The 17,514-nt window shown below is 39.8% G+C and overlaps 1 long non-coding RNA gene across 1 annotated transcript in view; it reads right to left on the bottom strand.

Moving 5' to 3' along the window:
- The window catches only part of LOC119528819, a 47,487-nt gene that overhangs the window by 24,518 nt on the left and 5,455 nt on the right, over positions 1-17,514 (bottom strand). The window contains exons 2-3 of the long non-coding RNA XR_005215768.1: positions 17,159-17,315; positions 15,475-15,585 (exon numbers count right to left, since the gene is read on the bottom strand). This is a non-coding gene — a long non-coding RNA (uncharacterized LOC119528819). The remainder of the gene's footprint in view (positions 1-15,474; positions 15,586-17,158; positions 17,316-17,514) is intronic.

The raw sequence follows: 17,514 nt of genomic DNA, 5'->3' as shown, positions 1-17,514 counted from the left end.
GTAAACTTTTCACTATTTCAAAATAAGATATCATAAGTGTAGATATCTTCTTCCAATACAGTTCAAGTATGAGCAATTTAAAAACTTACTCTAACACAAACAGATCACTAAAAGCACTACTTTAATATAAAGGCACTCAGGAAACTAGACCTCTGTTCTTGGAATAGTTAATCATTGCTCTTGAATTGAAAGCATTCTTAGATTTCAGTCAGTACACTTTGTATGAAGAAAATCAGCCCCATCCAAGTTCTGTTACCAATAATTCACGTATTTTTTTAAATGTAGGAAGTATTAAATGAGTGGAGGAGAAGTGGGAGAAAAAAGAAAATTCAGAAAAGCCTCATCCAGATGCTTAATGTCTGTAGGCCTGTCCCATCACTGAAAATCACCATTTACGATATCTAGGGACCCAAGAACAGCAGAAGAACATATCATGTCGCAGCACAGCTTGATGAATGTCTGAGCTTTGTCTCTAGGCTTATGGGAGGGAGTCCAATGTGCTTGCTTTTTTTATTCATTTAGCATTCATGCTGCAAAAGATTTTCAATCCTTAAAACAGATTCCTTTAATGAAGGGAAAAAAAAGCCTGCCTGGTCAGATTTGAACTTGTGTACTATTTTAGTGACACAGAAAGACATGGAGACTAAACTTTCAACTGTCATGAGGGAGGCTAAATTACCACATTTTCTTCCACTCGAGCCCAATCAATTTTTCACCTTTACACACAGTGATAAGAGCCTGTGCCAAAGGTTCTTTATTCTGTCTACATTAAAGAGCCATATATGACAGCCACTTTTTCCACAGGTCAACAGTCTTAAAGAACAACAGTGCAAGGACCCTGACTCTGCTGCTGGTGTGGGCAGTTCCCGGCTGCACTTGGGGACGGACACTCCCTCTGCTGGGATAAACCCTGTACAGGCTGGTGGTCCATCTGCTCCCATGACAACCCACCCTGCAGAGAGCACACTCATGTAGTGCCCTGCTGGAGAGAAGAGAGACAAAGAGGGTAGGGGAAAGCCCTGACCTTGCCCTTTAACCAGACCCAAGCATGTTTCCCTGGCATTTGGAATGCCATTGTCAACACATTCCCAAGAGCAACACTTGACCTCAGGTAGCAGAGTGAACTATGGCCCATGTGGCGTGATTTTATACGTCCCTCTGCCTCAGCTTGCCCCTCACTTTTCTTTAAAACTGCCTGATGCCCTGTATTTGAGACTTATACCTCTAGTTTAACAAGCATTATCTAAAATTAAAATATTAATGTCCTTGAGACAGTTTGTTAATGCAGTAAGTCAGTTATTCCTGCTATTACATGAGTTAGTTTCATCTATTCTGTTCTCCTTGCAAGCTTGCTGAGATCACCAGATCTAAAGGATGGAAGCTGTTGTGTTATGCTTTACTGTTGTTATTTTATTTTATGTTTTGACTAAAAAGAACTTCAAAGGAAGGAAAAGGTGATTTGGGGGCACAGGGCACTTCCATGGCATGGCAGGGAGAAGAATACAGAGGGTGGGCTGTCAGAGGATGGCAGGGAGACCCTCATCACTGGCAGCAGGGGGAGGAACACAGGAAAGTAAGCATAAACTCAAAATAAGCCCCATTACTTCCCAACTTTGGGACCAGCACTTTGGCACCAGCCTATTTCAGGGACTAACACTCAGATCTGAGCAACAACCTAGAATTGCATAAATTCTGCTTATCTTTCTTAATATTGCAGTGATTAATGAGGATGCCATTTTTCAATGCATAAACTGAATGTAAAATAACTCAGTAACCACATGAACAAAAGCATAATAAAAAACTAAAATAAAACACACACAGTGGCAGGCAGCATGTACAGAACAAATCATTCAGTTTTTTTTATTCAGTTTTACTGAGACATATTCACATACCATACAATCATCCATGGTGTACAATCAACTGTTCAGAGTACCATCATATAATCATTCAGTTTTAAATGAGAAACTCTTGACATCAAAGGATAAGATTGTTCCATAGCATCATGACAACTTAGCCTAAAAACCTTCTCCCCTGATTATTTTCCTATAGCTCCCTTGGGAACTGTAAGCAGCAATCTGAGAAATAGAGACATTTGGAAATAATTTTAGAGACTTGAAAGGCTAGATAAGTGGTAGATATTTAAGGAGATAAGCAGAATCTATGAAAAGTACACAAACTTGGGAATGTAGAATGCTTGAATGTTGCTACACTTTGTAAAATAACAGCCCCTGTACATTGAGTGTTTACACTGTGCTCAGTCTGTGCTTCATCTCATCCAATTCTTGTAACTACCTGTACGGTTGATATCATCACCCCATCTTACACTTGAGGAAACTGAGGCCTGGGGAGATCAGAAGTGGCCGGGCTGGGATTTGAACCCTCTGACTCCAGAGCCTGTTTACTCAGCTACCAAGCCTTCTTGTTCCTCATCAATATGACACAAAATGCTCTGGGAACATCTCCTCCAAGAAGTCTGTGTGACATCTCCTCCCCACCCTTTCTGCTCTGGATTGCATCCTTGCCCCTTGTGTTTTCCTGGCTTTTTTATCAAGAACTGCACATTCCTTGAAAGCAAGGTCCATGGCTTATCTTTATAACCCCAGCACCTACCAGGGTAACTGACTGATAGTAAGAGCTTACAGAATTCTGAAATAAGAGATATCTAGTGAAGATTCCAGAATTAAACATTTATTGTTCTCATGTAGACTCTAATAGTATATATTTATACCTTTGTTTTATATAATTAGGATTATGATAACTATCCTTTTAAAATATATAATACTGATAGTTGGTATAGATTAATTGATTCCATTTTCAAGTAATTCAGCTACAGCTTTTTGGCTATTGTAGGCAGTTATATCATTCAAGGTCTCAACTGTGACCAAATGAATGCATAAAAGGGAAACAGAAACTGTACATTAAATAAAATGGAACCAGATGATAATTGTTGAAAAAGAGTACAGGTCAAATGTAACTAACCATAATGAATAATTTCAGACTTCCCAATTTAATAGTCAATCCTCCCTTTCCCCTAAAGGAACATACTATAATGCGGTTGCTCAGATCCCACTGAAGGAAAGAGTTCCTGTCATCTCCCCCCTCTCAGATTCCTGGTTAAGCCAGGCCTTCCCCACCTGTAGATACTCTTAACCCTTGGCTTCAGGAAGCTGCTAGAGAAACTGTCATAACATACAGAAACATGTGCTAGCAGAGACCTCACCAGGAGCAAAAGAAATTAGGAGGCCAGCTCCTGAGCAAGAGAGTAGGATAACATCACAGTAAATCTTGGTTCTGCACCTACTGGCTGTTGATCTTGAGCAAGTTATTTAACCTTTTTTAGATCTCAGTTCCTTCATGTGTAAAATGGAGGTAACCCAGCTCCTGCTTCATAAGGTTGTTGGGAGAAGTTAAGACGATGTAGGTAAAGCACTTTCCACACTCCCTGGCACATAGTAAGTGCTCAATGAAAGCCATCTATTGATGTCTAAGGGAGAACTAAGTGATAGCAGCAATGTCCCACACAGCAGAACTGGCCTGTGGGTCAGCTTTGGCACAGGTGCCAAGAAGAAGATACAGCTTCAAATGAGCTGCAATAACATGTCAAGATGTCAAGGGAGCCAATACAGTATAGACTGCCTAGAATGCAAATGATTAGTTTCTGGCTGTGTAACCTTGGGAAGATGGCTTCTCCTTATTGTACCTCAGTTTCCTTATGAGTAAATGGTGATAATAATAGTACCTGTTCCATATACTATCATGAGGATTTGATAAGTATATATGTTAAGCTCTTAGAACAGGACAGTCTGCACATAAATGTATAAATTAGCTGTTATTATTCCAGGCCACTTTGGGCCTTTATTTTCTACCCAACAGCTCTGTGTTGAATTAGAGAAATGATGTGGTCACTGAGGAAAAACTAAAATACCTTTATGCACTATTCAAATAATCTGAGAAATACTTCTAACTTTTCTATTAGAAGAAATTGGAGTCCAGCAAAATACAGAACATATCTATAAGCCCCTTTCTGCTATTAAATTATTCATTATTAAACTGAAAAAGGCCCTGAGCCATCACATGACAACAAACAAGAACTCATATTCCTCCTATAGAGTCTGGTTCTCCTGGCTCTAAGATTTTCAGAGAGAAGAGGGGAGGGGGTTCTGGCTCAGGGAAACTCTTTCGCCAAATAAAAAGTTTCCCCAAGAGTGTTTACAATTCTCATTTGGGTTTTCTTATTATAGAAAAATAGCAAAAGTGGTTATTAGTACTTTAAAACTTACATTATATGTGGAGGACCAGGGTACAAGTTATACACTAAACTCTTGCGTAGTTTCTGAATTAAGTAAAGTAAGGACGCATCCAAGATAAGGCTGAAACATATCCTTCCCTCTGGCTATCTGCTACTCCCGATAAAGAACTGCAATTGAAGCCAATCCTGGGAAAAGCGAGGTCTTTGCAAAAGGCGCCTTCTCTGTGTCCTCCTACAAATAACCATAGCAGGACTGCACCAGCCATTTCTCCACTTTAGTGCTCCTGTAGTCACTAGATAGCACCCTCTTTCTTTTGATCTCTCTGTCTCTCTATTGGTCTCTCTCTCTCTCTCTCTCTCTCTCTCTCTCTCACACACACACACACACACACACACACACACACACACACCCAAAGCACACACATGCAGACAGTTGCAGCAACGGTTTACAGTAGAGATAAAGATAGATAACACTGACAAGGCCCTGCTATAAAAACTTGGATACCCAGCTACCCAGCAACAACCATCTCTTCCTTATCACCTCGCCCTGACACCTGGCAGTTTCTAGGACTGAAAGAAACAGCCCCTCTAACAGAATGCAGCCTACCCCACACCCTGCGTATACCTAAATTCCTCAAAGTAGTATTTAACAGACCCAGGAGGATCCAAACTACTAAAATTCTTCAGGTAGTACTACCTGGATGCATGACAGTTGCATTTTAAGCTAGACTAGGGAGAACACTTAAAGCAAACTAAATTCTAGCTCACCTAATAATATACTTTGGTTATCATCCAAATTTGCCAAGAGTCAGAAAGCCACTGCTCTACATGGCCACTCAGCAGCCTATGTAAAATGAGTCAGGGTGCTCAGTCCAGTTCCAGTCCAGGTCAATATCACCTGAACAGGGGACAGCTCTGGACTCACAGTGCACTAGTGAGGCTGGTGGGTTGCAAGAAGGCCAGAATGGGCAGATCCGAGACCCTGAGTAGACAGAGCCCAGGAGCAGAGCTGGTGATAGAAAAGGGTCTTGGGATAGGCAACAGGTATTGTGGACTTTACAGGAAGCAACAGGAAGAAGATCTGGGGCCCCAGGCAGCACTCCAAGCCAGGGAGGAGTCAGTCTCATTCTCAGTCATAAGAAGCAAACACCAGTCACCAGTTATAGTGAAAAGAGTGAGCTGCATCTGATCCCTTTAGGAATTAATGGGAGTATGAATAAGCAAATAATTACACACAAATACATACAATTATGTATGGGAGAAAAACTCTCTAGCTACCATTTAGTCTCAGTGTCACTCCTTACAAGCTGTGTGACCTGAGGCAAATCGCTTAACCTCTATCAGCCTATTTCAGCAGCTTTAAATGGGGACAGCACCTCTCTTACCTGTTGTACAAGATTTTAAGAATCTGATGAAACGGCAGATGTGAAAACAGTTTGTAAACCACAGTGTTCTAGACCTGTGAGGTGGGCTTCTTTTCTTCTTCATTGATACACCTAAGGGATGCTCTACACTCACAAAAGGAACAGGCCTCACAGTGCTGAGACTTTCACCATGGATGGAAGTGGGGAAACACCCGGGTTGGGAGAGTATCAGAACCTCTGTCAGACTCTACTGCCCACCCCCCATATGCACACACTCTGAGAATCATTCCTCTAGTTCAGCAATATTTGATTAATTTTTTTGTAAGCCATAAGCCAAAACTGGAGACCTATGCGTCAAAAGGACAACAGATGTGCTTTCTTTGGCCTACAGTTTGGCCTACCCAGGATCCCTCCCTACTTCAAAAATACAACCTCTACATATATACTCCACAATTTCCAAAATTTTTAAATCAGATTTCAATAAAAATTCAGTTTGCTAGCTTCTTTTGAAAAATCAAAAGACCTAGCAACATTGAGCCTAAATTCCCACAAGGCAACACTGTGTTAAAACAGTGGTTCTCAAACTTCAGGGAGCACGAGAATCACCTGGAGAGCTTATTAAAAAGTTTCTTATTCAGTAAGCCTGGAATGGAGCTAGAAATACGCATTTCTAACAAGGTTCAAATGTTTCTCTCCTCAATACACAGGCAGTTCATCCTAGAGACTCTGTAAAGGTTATCAACCTGAGAGGTTATCAACAAATTTCACCTTTGCTTTATGGCCAGATAACAAATGAAGAGAGTCTGTTTTGTCAAAAGGATTACAAAGGTAATTGGGAAGACATCATTAAAATATTCTTGAAATGTGACCAAAAAGGAGGGAAGTATCTAAATTGTTAAAGGCTTTTCCTACACTGTCCAAAAGTGGCCTCAGAGCATATTATTATCACTGCCACTTTACAGAAAAGAGTCCTAAGGCTTATAACAACCTCCCTAGGACTATAATGTAATCTAAGGCAAAATCAAGCTCACTCTCAAGTCCACAGCCTCTCCATTGCCAGTTTATCATCACTATCCACAGTCTTGTCCCAAGGTCATATCTTCCCTCTAAACTGCCCCTTCAAAGCTGAAGAATTCAGAGGCTCAAGAAGGCCCAAAAAACAAACACAAATTAGAAGACCCCATGGTGTTTGTTCCTTTAAACCAGGAGAGCTAAAAAGAAAATCCACACATGGTAGATCAGAGCAAAGATATGCAAAAACACTTTTATAAGGGGTGAGTGACTAGATGGCCAGAAGGGGCTTTGCTTTAGTCTGGTTGAATGCATGTTTAGATAACAAATCTAAAGAAACAACAGATCCCTCAGAAGGGGACTGGGAGGTGGAAGCAAAGGTAAAAGACAAAAGTCAGCGAAGTCCACCAAGCACCCTCCAGGGAGAATCTTGGCTGGCTGTCTCAATTTAATGAAGAAAGATGTCTAGAACCTCTCAATTTCAGGAAATCCAGAAGCCATAAAGGAAAAAAACAGCAGATTTAATCACATAAAAGTTAAACATTTTCGTAAGTTAAAAGATGCCATAGCAAAATCAAAAGGTGGATGCACATAGACAAGCAGAAAATATTTGAACACATATGCCAGAAAAAGTATTAACATAACTACTGCTATAAACACCCCATCCCAAATAATCAAGGACAAACAACCCAACAGAAAAAAAATCGACAGAAGAGAAAATGAACAGATAAGTCATGGAAGAAGAAATGCCAACATCTCAAAAATATATGGAAAATTCTCAACCTCACCTTGCAAATGAAAACAAAGGTGTACTGTTTTTACCAATCAGGCTGCAACAAACAATCAAATAAACCCCCAAAATGTCCATATCATCCATCATCCAGGACTGGCAAGGGTATAGAGAAACAGATCACACATTGCTTGGAGTGTAAGAATGTTACATAATCCTTGGCCATTTTTTAATAAAAATCATTTGTCATGTATTTCTGAGTTGTAATGGTTATCTCTACACTCTGAGATGCTGAGCTTTTTGTGTATAACCGGGTCAGTCCCTGGAACTATGGGTATCTGTGTGACAACTGAGACTCAGAGCTACAGTTTGGAAGCTATGAATGTCAGTATTACCCCATATAACAACTGCTAAAAAAGCTGAAAAAGAGTTCAGACTTCAATTAGAGATATGAATGAAACTGACCTGGTTAAGACTAAGGTAAACCAGACTAAAGGGTAAAGGACAATATTGATGGTGTTTTAAAACATCAATTTCTGTGTGAGACCAAAGGAAGAGATGTTTATTTGATGCAAAATTTCTGTTTTCTGTAGCACACCATCTAATTTAACTTGTATAGTCAGTTTATTCAAACACCATAATTACATAGAACTTTGAATATGGAGTGAGAGCTGGTTGGTTTGTATAGGTTAGTGTGAAACCCTGATGCATCCGAAAGTAATTTGGGCAGAGAATAAAAACATATTTGCAAAGCCCCCTGAGGGACTGGGGGAAAATGTGGAAGTATTCAACTTCCCCACCTGGGGAACTCCTGATATTCTCACAAGCATTGGGGACTACCAATTTAGAAGGCTAAGCCCTTGATCTTGGGGCTTGCCCTTGTGAAGCTTGTTACTGCAAAGGAGAGGCTAAGCCTACTTACAACTGTGCCTAAGACTCAGCCCCAGAGAACCTCTTTGTTGCTCAGATGTGGCCTCTCTCTAAGCCAACTTCGCAGGTGGACTCACTGCCCTCCCCATCACATGGGACATGATTCCAGGGATGAGCCTGGACCCGGCATCATGGGATAGAGAAAGCCTTCTTGACCAAAAGGGGGAAGAAAAATGAAACAAAATAAAGTTTCAGTGACTGAGAGATTCAAATGGCGTCAAAAGGTCATTCTGGAGGTTATGCTTATGCGTTATATAGATATCCCTTTTTAGTTTTCAGTGTATTGGAATAGCTAGAAGGAAATACCTGAAACTGTTAAACTGCAAACCAGTAGCCTTGATTCTTGAAGACGATTGTGTAGTTATGTAGCTTACACAGTGTGACTGTGTGATTGTGAAAACCTTATGGCTCACACTCCCTTTATCCAGTGTATGGACAGATGAGTAGAAAAATGGGAACAAAAATTAAATAAATAATAGGGGGGATAGAGGAAATAGGATGTTTTGGGTGTTCTTTTTTACTTGTATTTTTTTTACTTTTTATTTATTTCTTTTGAGTAATGAAAATGTTCAAAAATTTATTGTGGTGATGAATGTACAACTATATATGATGGCACTGTGAACAACTAACTGATGGTACAAGGTGGATGATTATAGGGTATGTGACTATATCTCAATAAAACTGATTTTGACCTCAAATTCCACTTTAGAGAACTGTGTATCGAGGCAATTTAAGTAGTGACCAAAAAAGCAGCCTTGACATTCACCAATAGTGGAATGATTGAATAAATTATGAACACTCACACAAATATTGTGCAGTTGTTGAAAAGAACAAAAATAACATTATTTGGGAGACAGTAAAAAGCAGTCGTTATCACTGTGGACTCAGGAGCCAAATTGCTTGAGTACAAATTACTTGCTGCTCCCACAATCAAAAGCTATGTGAACCTGGCCAAATTAATCACATCTCAGTTCCTTGTCTACCCACTGGGAATAACAGCACCTACCCCACATGGTAAATGAGATGAAGGGTAAACAAGATGAAGCATACAGCCTGGCATGCAGTAGGTACCGGAATAATGTCCAAGATATTCTGCTAAAGGAGTGGAGGGGAAGCACAAATTACATAGCATAAATCAATTTTGCTTAAAAAAATTTTTTAAGAACATTGGGTATGTATGTATGTGTGATTGTGAGGGGAAAAGAGAGTTTTGAATTTTTTCTTTCCACATCTCTATGTTTTTTTGGTTTATTGCAAAAATATATATAAATTGCTTTTATAGTTTGGAAGAATAATCCAGTAACTTTCTTTGGAAGTGGCAAAGGTCAGGGTGCATGATTAAGCATGATTAAGGACCAGGGAGTAAATCTGGAAACTGAGAAGTTTGGTGGTCGGGAGCACAGAATTTATGATGAGGGAAAGGAGGATACGAGCTGAGGGCATGCGTAAAGGGAGGGACTTGTGTGCAAGGGAAATGAGAGTGGGCTTTATCCAGAAGTCCGTGGAAAGTTCTTTGGAGGAAAGACATACAAAATATTGGCTGTTCTTTTGCAATATGAAAGACTGACTCCACCCCTCCATCAAAACAAAATATTTCAGTGGCTCTCTTTTACTCTTTATAGGATAAAGTCCAACCCGAAGTCCATAAGCCTTATCTCTAGCCTTCTCACCCCACCCTGCCTCAACTTCAAACTCTTCACTACTAGTTCCTAGAAAGTTCTGCTCTCTCTGGCTTCCAGACCTTTGCTCAGGCTGCAGCTTCAGCTAGCAGTACCCTTTCTCCGGTATCTCTCCTTGTCCTATCTGGCTACCTTCTCAGAGCACAGCTAAAACGCATCCTCTCCTGTGAAGCTCTCCTTGATCCCCTAAGGCTCTGTTCCCCTTCTAGATCCTCCCATATTACCCTGGGATTAGCCTAAACACAGCACTTTTGACATCGATTTGTAATTGTCAGTTTGTTGTCTGTCTCCCCAACTAGACTGCAGATTCTTAAAGGCTGGTGCTTGGTATTACTCCTTGTTGACTCTTCAGTACCTAGCACAGAACACAAAACATAGGGATCTATAAATAACTGTTAAGAAAGTGGATGCCTTTAAATATACATATCACCTAACTAGTCCCCCTTTCTTGTGATGCATGTTTTCCAAGAAAACTTTTGATTTCATTCTTCTGTGAATGGGAGAAAGTTCATGACAGATCATATCATTGCAAGTCTGGGTCCATGTGACAGTTATATTGCTCACTGAAAAAATAATAAACTGGCCCATGGATTTTATACAACCATATATCTTGGTTAACGTAAGATAAAAACAAAAGCAGATTTCTGAGCATTCAAAACAAAGGGGTGCAACTCTGAACGACAGCAACTTTCTAAGGTAAAGCCTTCTTGGAAAGCATTTCCTGAATATATCCAGACTTGGATTCATTCACTCATTCAGCTAATATTTAATAAACCCCCACCAAATGCCAATATTTGTTCTAAGCTTTGAGGATATAGCAAGAGACAAGACAGAGACCCTTCCATCATGGAATCACATTCTACTGGGAGTTAGGAGAGGGGCAGATAATATGCATGTAAAATATAAGATAATTGCAGGTGGTGCTAAATGCTATGAAGAAAATTAAGCAGAATTGAGAATGATGAAGGCCCAGGGAGGAGTAGAGAGCTCTTTAGACAAGTGGTCAGGAATAGTCTTCTCTCATGGGTGGACATTTGAGCTGAGACCTAATGATGAGAATGAGTCAGTCATGAGAAAATCTAGGGGTAGAGAATTTCAGGCCTAGAGAATAGCAAATGCAAAATCATTCAGGTAGGAACGAGCTTGGCGTGTTCAAAAAGACAGAAAATCAATATGGCTAGAGCATGAAGAACAAGTAAGGTGATTTGAGATAGGTCAGAGGGCAGGTGTAAAACAGATCATGTAGGGCATAAAGGCTGTGATAAGAAGTTTGGATTTTATTCTAATTGCAAAGAAAAGACATTAGCACAGCGTAGACAGGGAAGTGATAGAACCTGATTTTTATATTGAATGTTGGCAGGAAGGCAAGATAGAAACTGAGAGGCCAGTCAAGGGGCTGTTGTCATGGCCCAAATGAGAACTGCTTTTGTCTTGCACTAGGATGGTAGCAGTAGACAGGGTGAGAAGTGTTTGGTCAGTGTTTCAGTTTGCGAAAGATGCTGATATGCAATATACCAGAAATGGGCTGGCTTTTACAATGGGGATTTATTAACTTACAATTTACAGTTCTTGGGTCATGAAAATGTCCTACTTAAGGCATCAGCAGGATGGTACCTGGACTCTGAAAACAGGCTACTGGCATCCAGGACACCTCTACCAAACAGAAAGGCACATGGTTGGCATCTGCTGGTCAATCACTCCCAGTTTCATTTCTTACAGCTTCTGGTTCCAGTGGCTTCCTTGCTGAGTATCAATGGGTCCCCTCTTAGCTTCTCCAGGGCTTTTCCCTTCTGTGAGCTTCTCTTATCCTCTCAATAAAAGACCCCTGTAAAAGGATTAAGACTCACCTTGAATGGACTGGGTCACATCTCAATTGAAATAACCTAATGAAAAGGTCCCATTCACAATAGGTCTGCACACACAGATATGGATTAAAAGAACATGGCCTTTTCTAGGGTACTTAACAGCTTCAAACTAGCACAGTCAGGTTTGGGATATTTTGGAGGTAAGGCCAATAGGACTTGATGTTGCATTGGATGTTACAGATAAGAGAAAAAGTACAAAGTTGTGATCTTTTAGATTCTTCTCATCAGAAATTCCTGCACCTGGTTGTTGCTAAAAAATCAGTGTTCTGCTGGAGAACTTACTTTCAGTAACTACAGTTAAAGTCAGTCAAAACTACTGCTGGGGGCCCCACCCCGTTCAAGATGGTGGAGTGAGACATTTCAGGACTCTGTCTGCCCCACAGAAACCTTGAACAACCAGCAAGAATTGGCAGAAACATCTCTCTCAAATCCAGAATACAGTTAAAGAAAGGACTGCAGTTATAGGGTGAGTACCCAATCAAGACAAAGTCTGCTTAAAAGCAGTAGGATCTCCTGGTGCCTGGAATGACCCTTCCCCCACCCTTCACCAGGTCAGCCTGGAGCAGCCCATGCTCCCAGTGTAGACAGATCCCTGGTTACAATTCCCAAGGAAGCAGAGTAACCCTTGCACACATACTGGGAGAATATATGCCTGGCCCAATTTGTCTGCTGGTGGCCCGAGGGACATTCCACCCCAGAATTACCCTGAATGTAGAAAGCATCTCAAAGAGCTTTCCTACAGAATGCTGTGGGAGATAAGTCAAGTTGTGCTGCCTAAGCAAGGAACCGCTGGCTGTAGGATATATAGAGCAGTGCCTGGGGCCATGAGGAAACTGTTTCCTAGGAAAGAAGGAACATTTGGAATCATACAAACAGGGGAATTCCCAGGGCCATATGCGCATACCCAAGACCAGACACAGCCAAGAAAGGATCATGAAGGCCCCTCCCATTGGCTGTTCTCTAAACTGATAGTTTGGATAAGCCCCTGAAGGAATGCACTCCCACGGAACAATCTGCAAAGTCTGTGAAAGGTGTTTAGGTATTTTCTTCCTCTTTTTTTTTTTTTTTTTTTTTTGTTTAGCTCCTGGCAATCAAGGAAGGCTGTGTCATAAAACTACTGGTATACAAACTTAAGGAACAGAAGCCTCAGAGTCAAAATCCCACAGATAACACATTAAAATATACAAATGTCAAGGTTTCCACAAAACATACAAAAAAACTCAGAAGCAATGGCCCAGGCAAAGGAGAAAAGTAAAGCATTAAAAACCATCAAGGAGGAGGACCAGACCTGGGGCATACCAGACAAAGACTTTTTAAAAATGGTCCTAAATAAGCTCAAAGAGTTAATGGAAAACATGGACAAATAATTACAGGAAATCAAGAAAACAATAGATGAGCACAAAGAGATTATCAACAGAGAGATGGAAATTATGAAGAGGAACCAAACAGAGCTAAGGACCATAATAACAGAAATTCAAAATTCCCTAGAAGAGTTCAACAGCAGAGTGCAGATGGCCAAAGAAACAATCAGAGAACTTGAAGATAAACTGTTGAAATCATTCAGTCATGAGAAGGAAGAATGAAGAAAAGTGACAGAGCCTGAGGAATCTGTGGGTCACTATCAAGCATACCAATGTATGCATTGTGGAAGTCCTAGAAGAAGAAGAAAGAGAGAAGAGGACAGAGAGACCATCAAAGAAATAATGGCTGAAAACTTCCCAAATTTAACATAAGACAAAAATATATACATCTTAGTTGCTCAACAAACTCCAAACAGGATAAACCCAAATATGCCCAAGCCACAGTGTGATATAATCAAACTGTTGAATGCCAATGATAAAGAGAGAATTCTGTAAATGAAGAGAAAAGCAATGTGTCACTTACAAGGGAACCTCAGAAGATGAAGTACCGATTTCTCTTTGGAAACCATGGAGGCAAGAAGACAATACAATGGCATATTTAAAGTGCTAAGAGCAACAAATTGCCAACCAAGAATCCTATATCCTGCAAAACTGTCTTTGAAAAATGAGAGAGAGATTAAGACATTTCCAGACAAACAAAAGCTGAGGGAGTTCTTCACCACTAGACAGCTCTATAAGAGATGATAAAGAGAATTCTACAGGTTGAAAGGAAAGGACAGTAGAAAATAGATTGAGGCTACATGAAGAAATGAAGATCTCTGGTGAAGGAAATGACAGGGATAAATATAAATGCCAGTAAGCATATTTTTGGTTTGTAACTCCACTTTTTACTTCCTACAGGATCTAAAAGGCAAATGCACAAAATGTAATGATGAATCAGTGATTTTGCACTCAGAATTATAAACATTACGTTTTTGACAAGAGCTACATAAAGGTGGGGGAACGTAGGGGTATAGGAACATACTTTGTGCATACTGTTGAAGTTATCAAACTTCAAAAGAGATTGTTATAAATTTAGGATGTTAACTTTAAGACTCATCATAACTACAAAGAAAATACTGGAGAACATTCAGGCACATAGGACAGAAATTAGAGTACACGTTGCCAAGGGCAGGAGGCAGGGAGAATGGGGAGTTAATGCATAAGGAGTGTAGGGTTTCTTTTGGGGGAGATAAGATAGTCTTAGTAATGGAAGGTGGTGAGTGTACCGTAATATTATGAATATGATTAATCTCATTGAACGGTATACTTGGGAATGGTTGAGATGGGAAAATTTACATTGTATAAATGTTCCCACCATTATAAAAAGAAAAGAGCAACTAAAAAGACATTGACAATAAATGCAACACATGATCCTGGAATTGATCTAGCAAGGGAGGAAAAAATGCCCAAAAGAACATTACTGGGACATACAAAAAATCAGAATATGGACTGTAAGCTTTATATCAATGTTAAATTTCTTAAATTTGATAATTTTACTAAAAGTTTTACATATTTACATAAGTGAATATCCTTGTTCTTAGGAAATGCACATAGCAGTATTAAGTGTTCAAGGAACATGATGTATACATCCTATACTGAAAGGGATTGATAACTAGTCAGGCAGATAGATAGATAGATAGATGATAGATGGAATGATCTAGCAAATGCAGCAAAATGTTAAAATTGGTGGATCTGGGTATCTGAGTTGCAGGGGTATGCTGGAGTTACCTGTATGGAGTTTGCATTATTTTTGTAATTGTCCTGTAAGTTTTAAAGTATTTCAAAATAAAAAGTAAAAAAAAAAAAAAAACAAAAAAAAACAAAAAAACACCGCACAACTACTGCTTGTGCTAACAATGCTTGCATTACATGTGCCAGTTGATTACAGAGGACTCAAGAACAGTTTATTCTACATTAAACTAGGCTTTAAACTTCCGCTTTTTTTCCTAAAAAGTTGTTCATTTTCTAAAGACTCAGGTGCTTCCAAAACTTTGATTTGTGTTCCTTAAAAAAAAAGTGCCATTTCCTTAAAATATTACAGATCTATGGGCCCAGAGCTTCTATTATGGTAATTCTTTCCCTATTTTGGTTTATAATCTTAACTAATCTCATATGAAAGCCATGTTTTGTTTTGTTTTGTTTACATCACTGTTTTATGAATTAACACCAAGGCTTGGAGCACAGGAAGAGACACGATGTAAAGTCTGACTTCCTCAGAGTCAGTCCTTAATGTATTTACTCACCTTCTGTAACACTTGGACTGCAGTGTAATTTGACAAATTAACTGGTTAAAGCGATAGATCAATTCTCTTTCTCCTGGACTTAATTCTTCTGAATTATGACCAGTAATAGCCCTGTAGAAAACAACATTTTGAAAACAAACCACACTCACCTCTGTGCACAAATCCTGTAAAATATACATATAAAATATTAGGGGGAAAAAGGCAGAATTGAACATATCTTCATGGCTAAAAGATCTTAGGAGAATTCACAGTATTTTTTTGGATTAATATGTGCAGCACCATTAAGGACAGAGAGTGTTTCGTGTTTAGGAGGTCAGTAAAACACCCCCTTCTTCCATATCAAGTTTTGAACCAGTTGAGAAATAGGCAAAAGACTAGACAGATGAAAACTAGATATCACTCTTATGGATAAAGCTGATGCTGGAGAAAATGCAGCTTCATTGTGCAGCAACAAAGGGCTTCCCAATACTGAACCCTAGGATTAGGCAGATTTACCACTGAGTCACTGGCTGGCAGCCCAGGACAACCACAACCCTCCCTCCACCCTCTCCATGGACCCATCTCTATATAATTTAAGCATGAAGGCGCAGACCGGAAGACAGAACTCCTGAGGGCAGCCTGGCTCCAGAAGGAAGACTGGCCAAAGTACAGAAGGTCCTCACCAAGTCTCTCGCCAGCAAGTATCTTCTTCTATGGGGAAGGGAAAGATGTGGCTGGAGAAGCCAGAAGTGTTAACAGAAGCCCCAGCAACTCCACCATATTCCCTACCTAATTTTATTCCCTTAATTTACTGGTCTTCAACTGAGCGTATGTCAACCTTGGGATTCTACAAGTACTTCCCAAAGAGAACATAGGCACAGCTAATTTAAGGAATCAGTTTCCATTGACTCAACTTTTCAGCTACTCTTTCTTAAAACTGAGCTGTCTGAAACGTGACTGAGATTGAGATGTCACAACAATCCTATTTTTCCAACTCCTTTTAGAAAATCATTCCCTCCCCATTTATAAAAGATAGCCACCCTCTCACCCATCCCAGATGTTACTATGGCAATTTGTTCCAGTGTACAAAAAAGCCTTCAAGGCACCATTCAAAGGAGCAATTCTAAATATTGATGCCCATATTTAATTGAATCAAGGCCTGATAAACCTATAGGAGGACTTCCTGGCTTTCCTTATCTTGTGTGTATTTCTGTAAAGAGGAAAGTATGATGCTAGAAATGGCATATTTTGGTCTGTTTGGGGTATTCTGAGTTCAGATATATTGTAGAGTGGGGTGGCAGGAGTTATAATTTTTGTCTGATGCCTTTCCTCTTCCACCTCCCATTTATGTCATAGAATGCGCCTGAAACACAAAACAGCCATATTTCATCCAGGTAACAAATTTGAAGCAAGGTTTCATGTTTCACATATCTATCTCAGAATTCAAATATGCAAGATTTGTGGAAAACATACTGGAAAATACCAGTCAGTTATGAGACATATCTGCTTAATAATAAGAAAGAACTTGGTGCAACATCTCATTCTTCTGTGTTGCAGTAGCACATTTTACATGATTTCAAGAAAAAGGATGTAAAAAGGTACAATTTCCCTTCAAATAGTTCAATGTTACATGTAAAAGGAACGTATCTCAGAAGTAAGTTAATGTTTTGATTTTCTTGAACAATTATCAGACTCACAGGATTACCTTGGGACATGGCTATCCCCCTTTGGTGAGAAGCCAGCAATCTTCAAGGCTGTCCTGCTCCTAGCTTCATGAAGCCACTTCTCCAATACTGATTACAAGACTCTTGTGGGACCTCCTGGATCCACTGGTGAAGTGTAGATTTTGCCCTCAGAATTCCCTGAATGGGTCAGAATAATACATAAATAAAAGGAGCTCCAATGCTATTCTGTACCCAAGGCTGTAATTCATGACCCATTCTATTGCAATCTCAAATTATGTCAGCCACTTTGTCAGGAGAAATCAACTGCTATCATAAAAATACTTTACTGATAGCCAAAAAGAATATAGTCCCAATTTGAATATGATCTCCTCCCAAT

This window comes from Choloepus didactylus, chromosome 3 (genome assembly GCF_015220235.1).
Source record: "Choloepus didactylus isolate mChoDid1 chromosome 3, mChoDid1.pri, whole genome shotgun sequence".
Classification (NCBI taxonomy): Eukaryota; Metazoa; Chordata; class Mammalia; order Pilosa; family Megalonychidae; genus Choloepus; species Choloepus didactylus.
The sequence above is the reverse complement of the archived record's forward strand: the minus strand, read 5'-3'. Positions and strand labels throughout refer to the sequence as shown.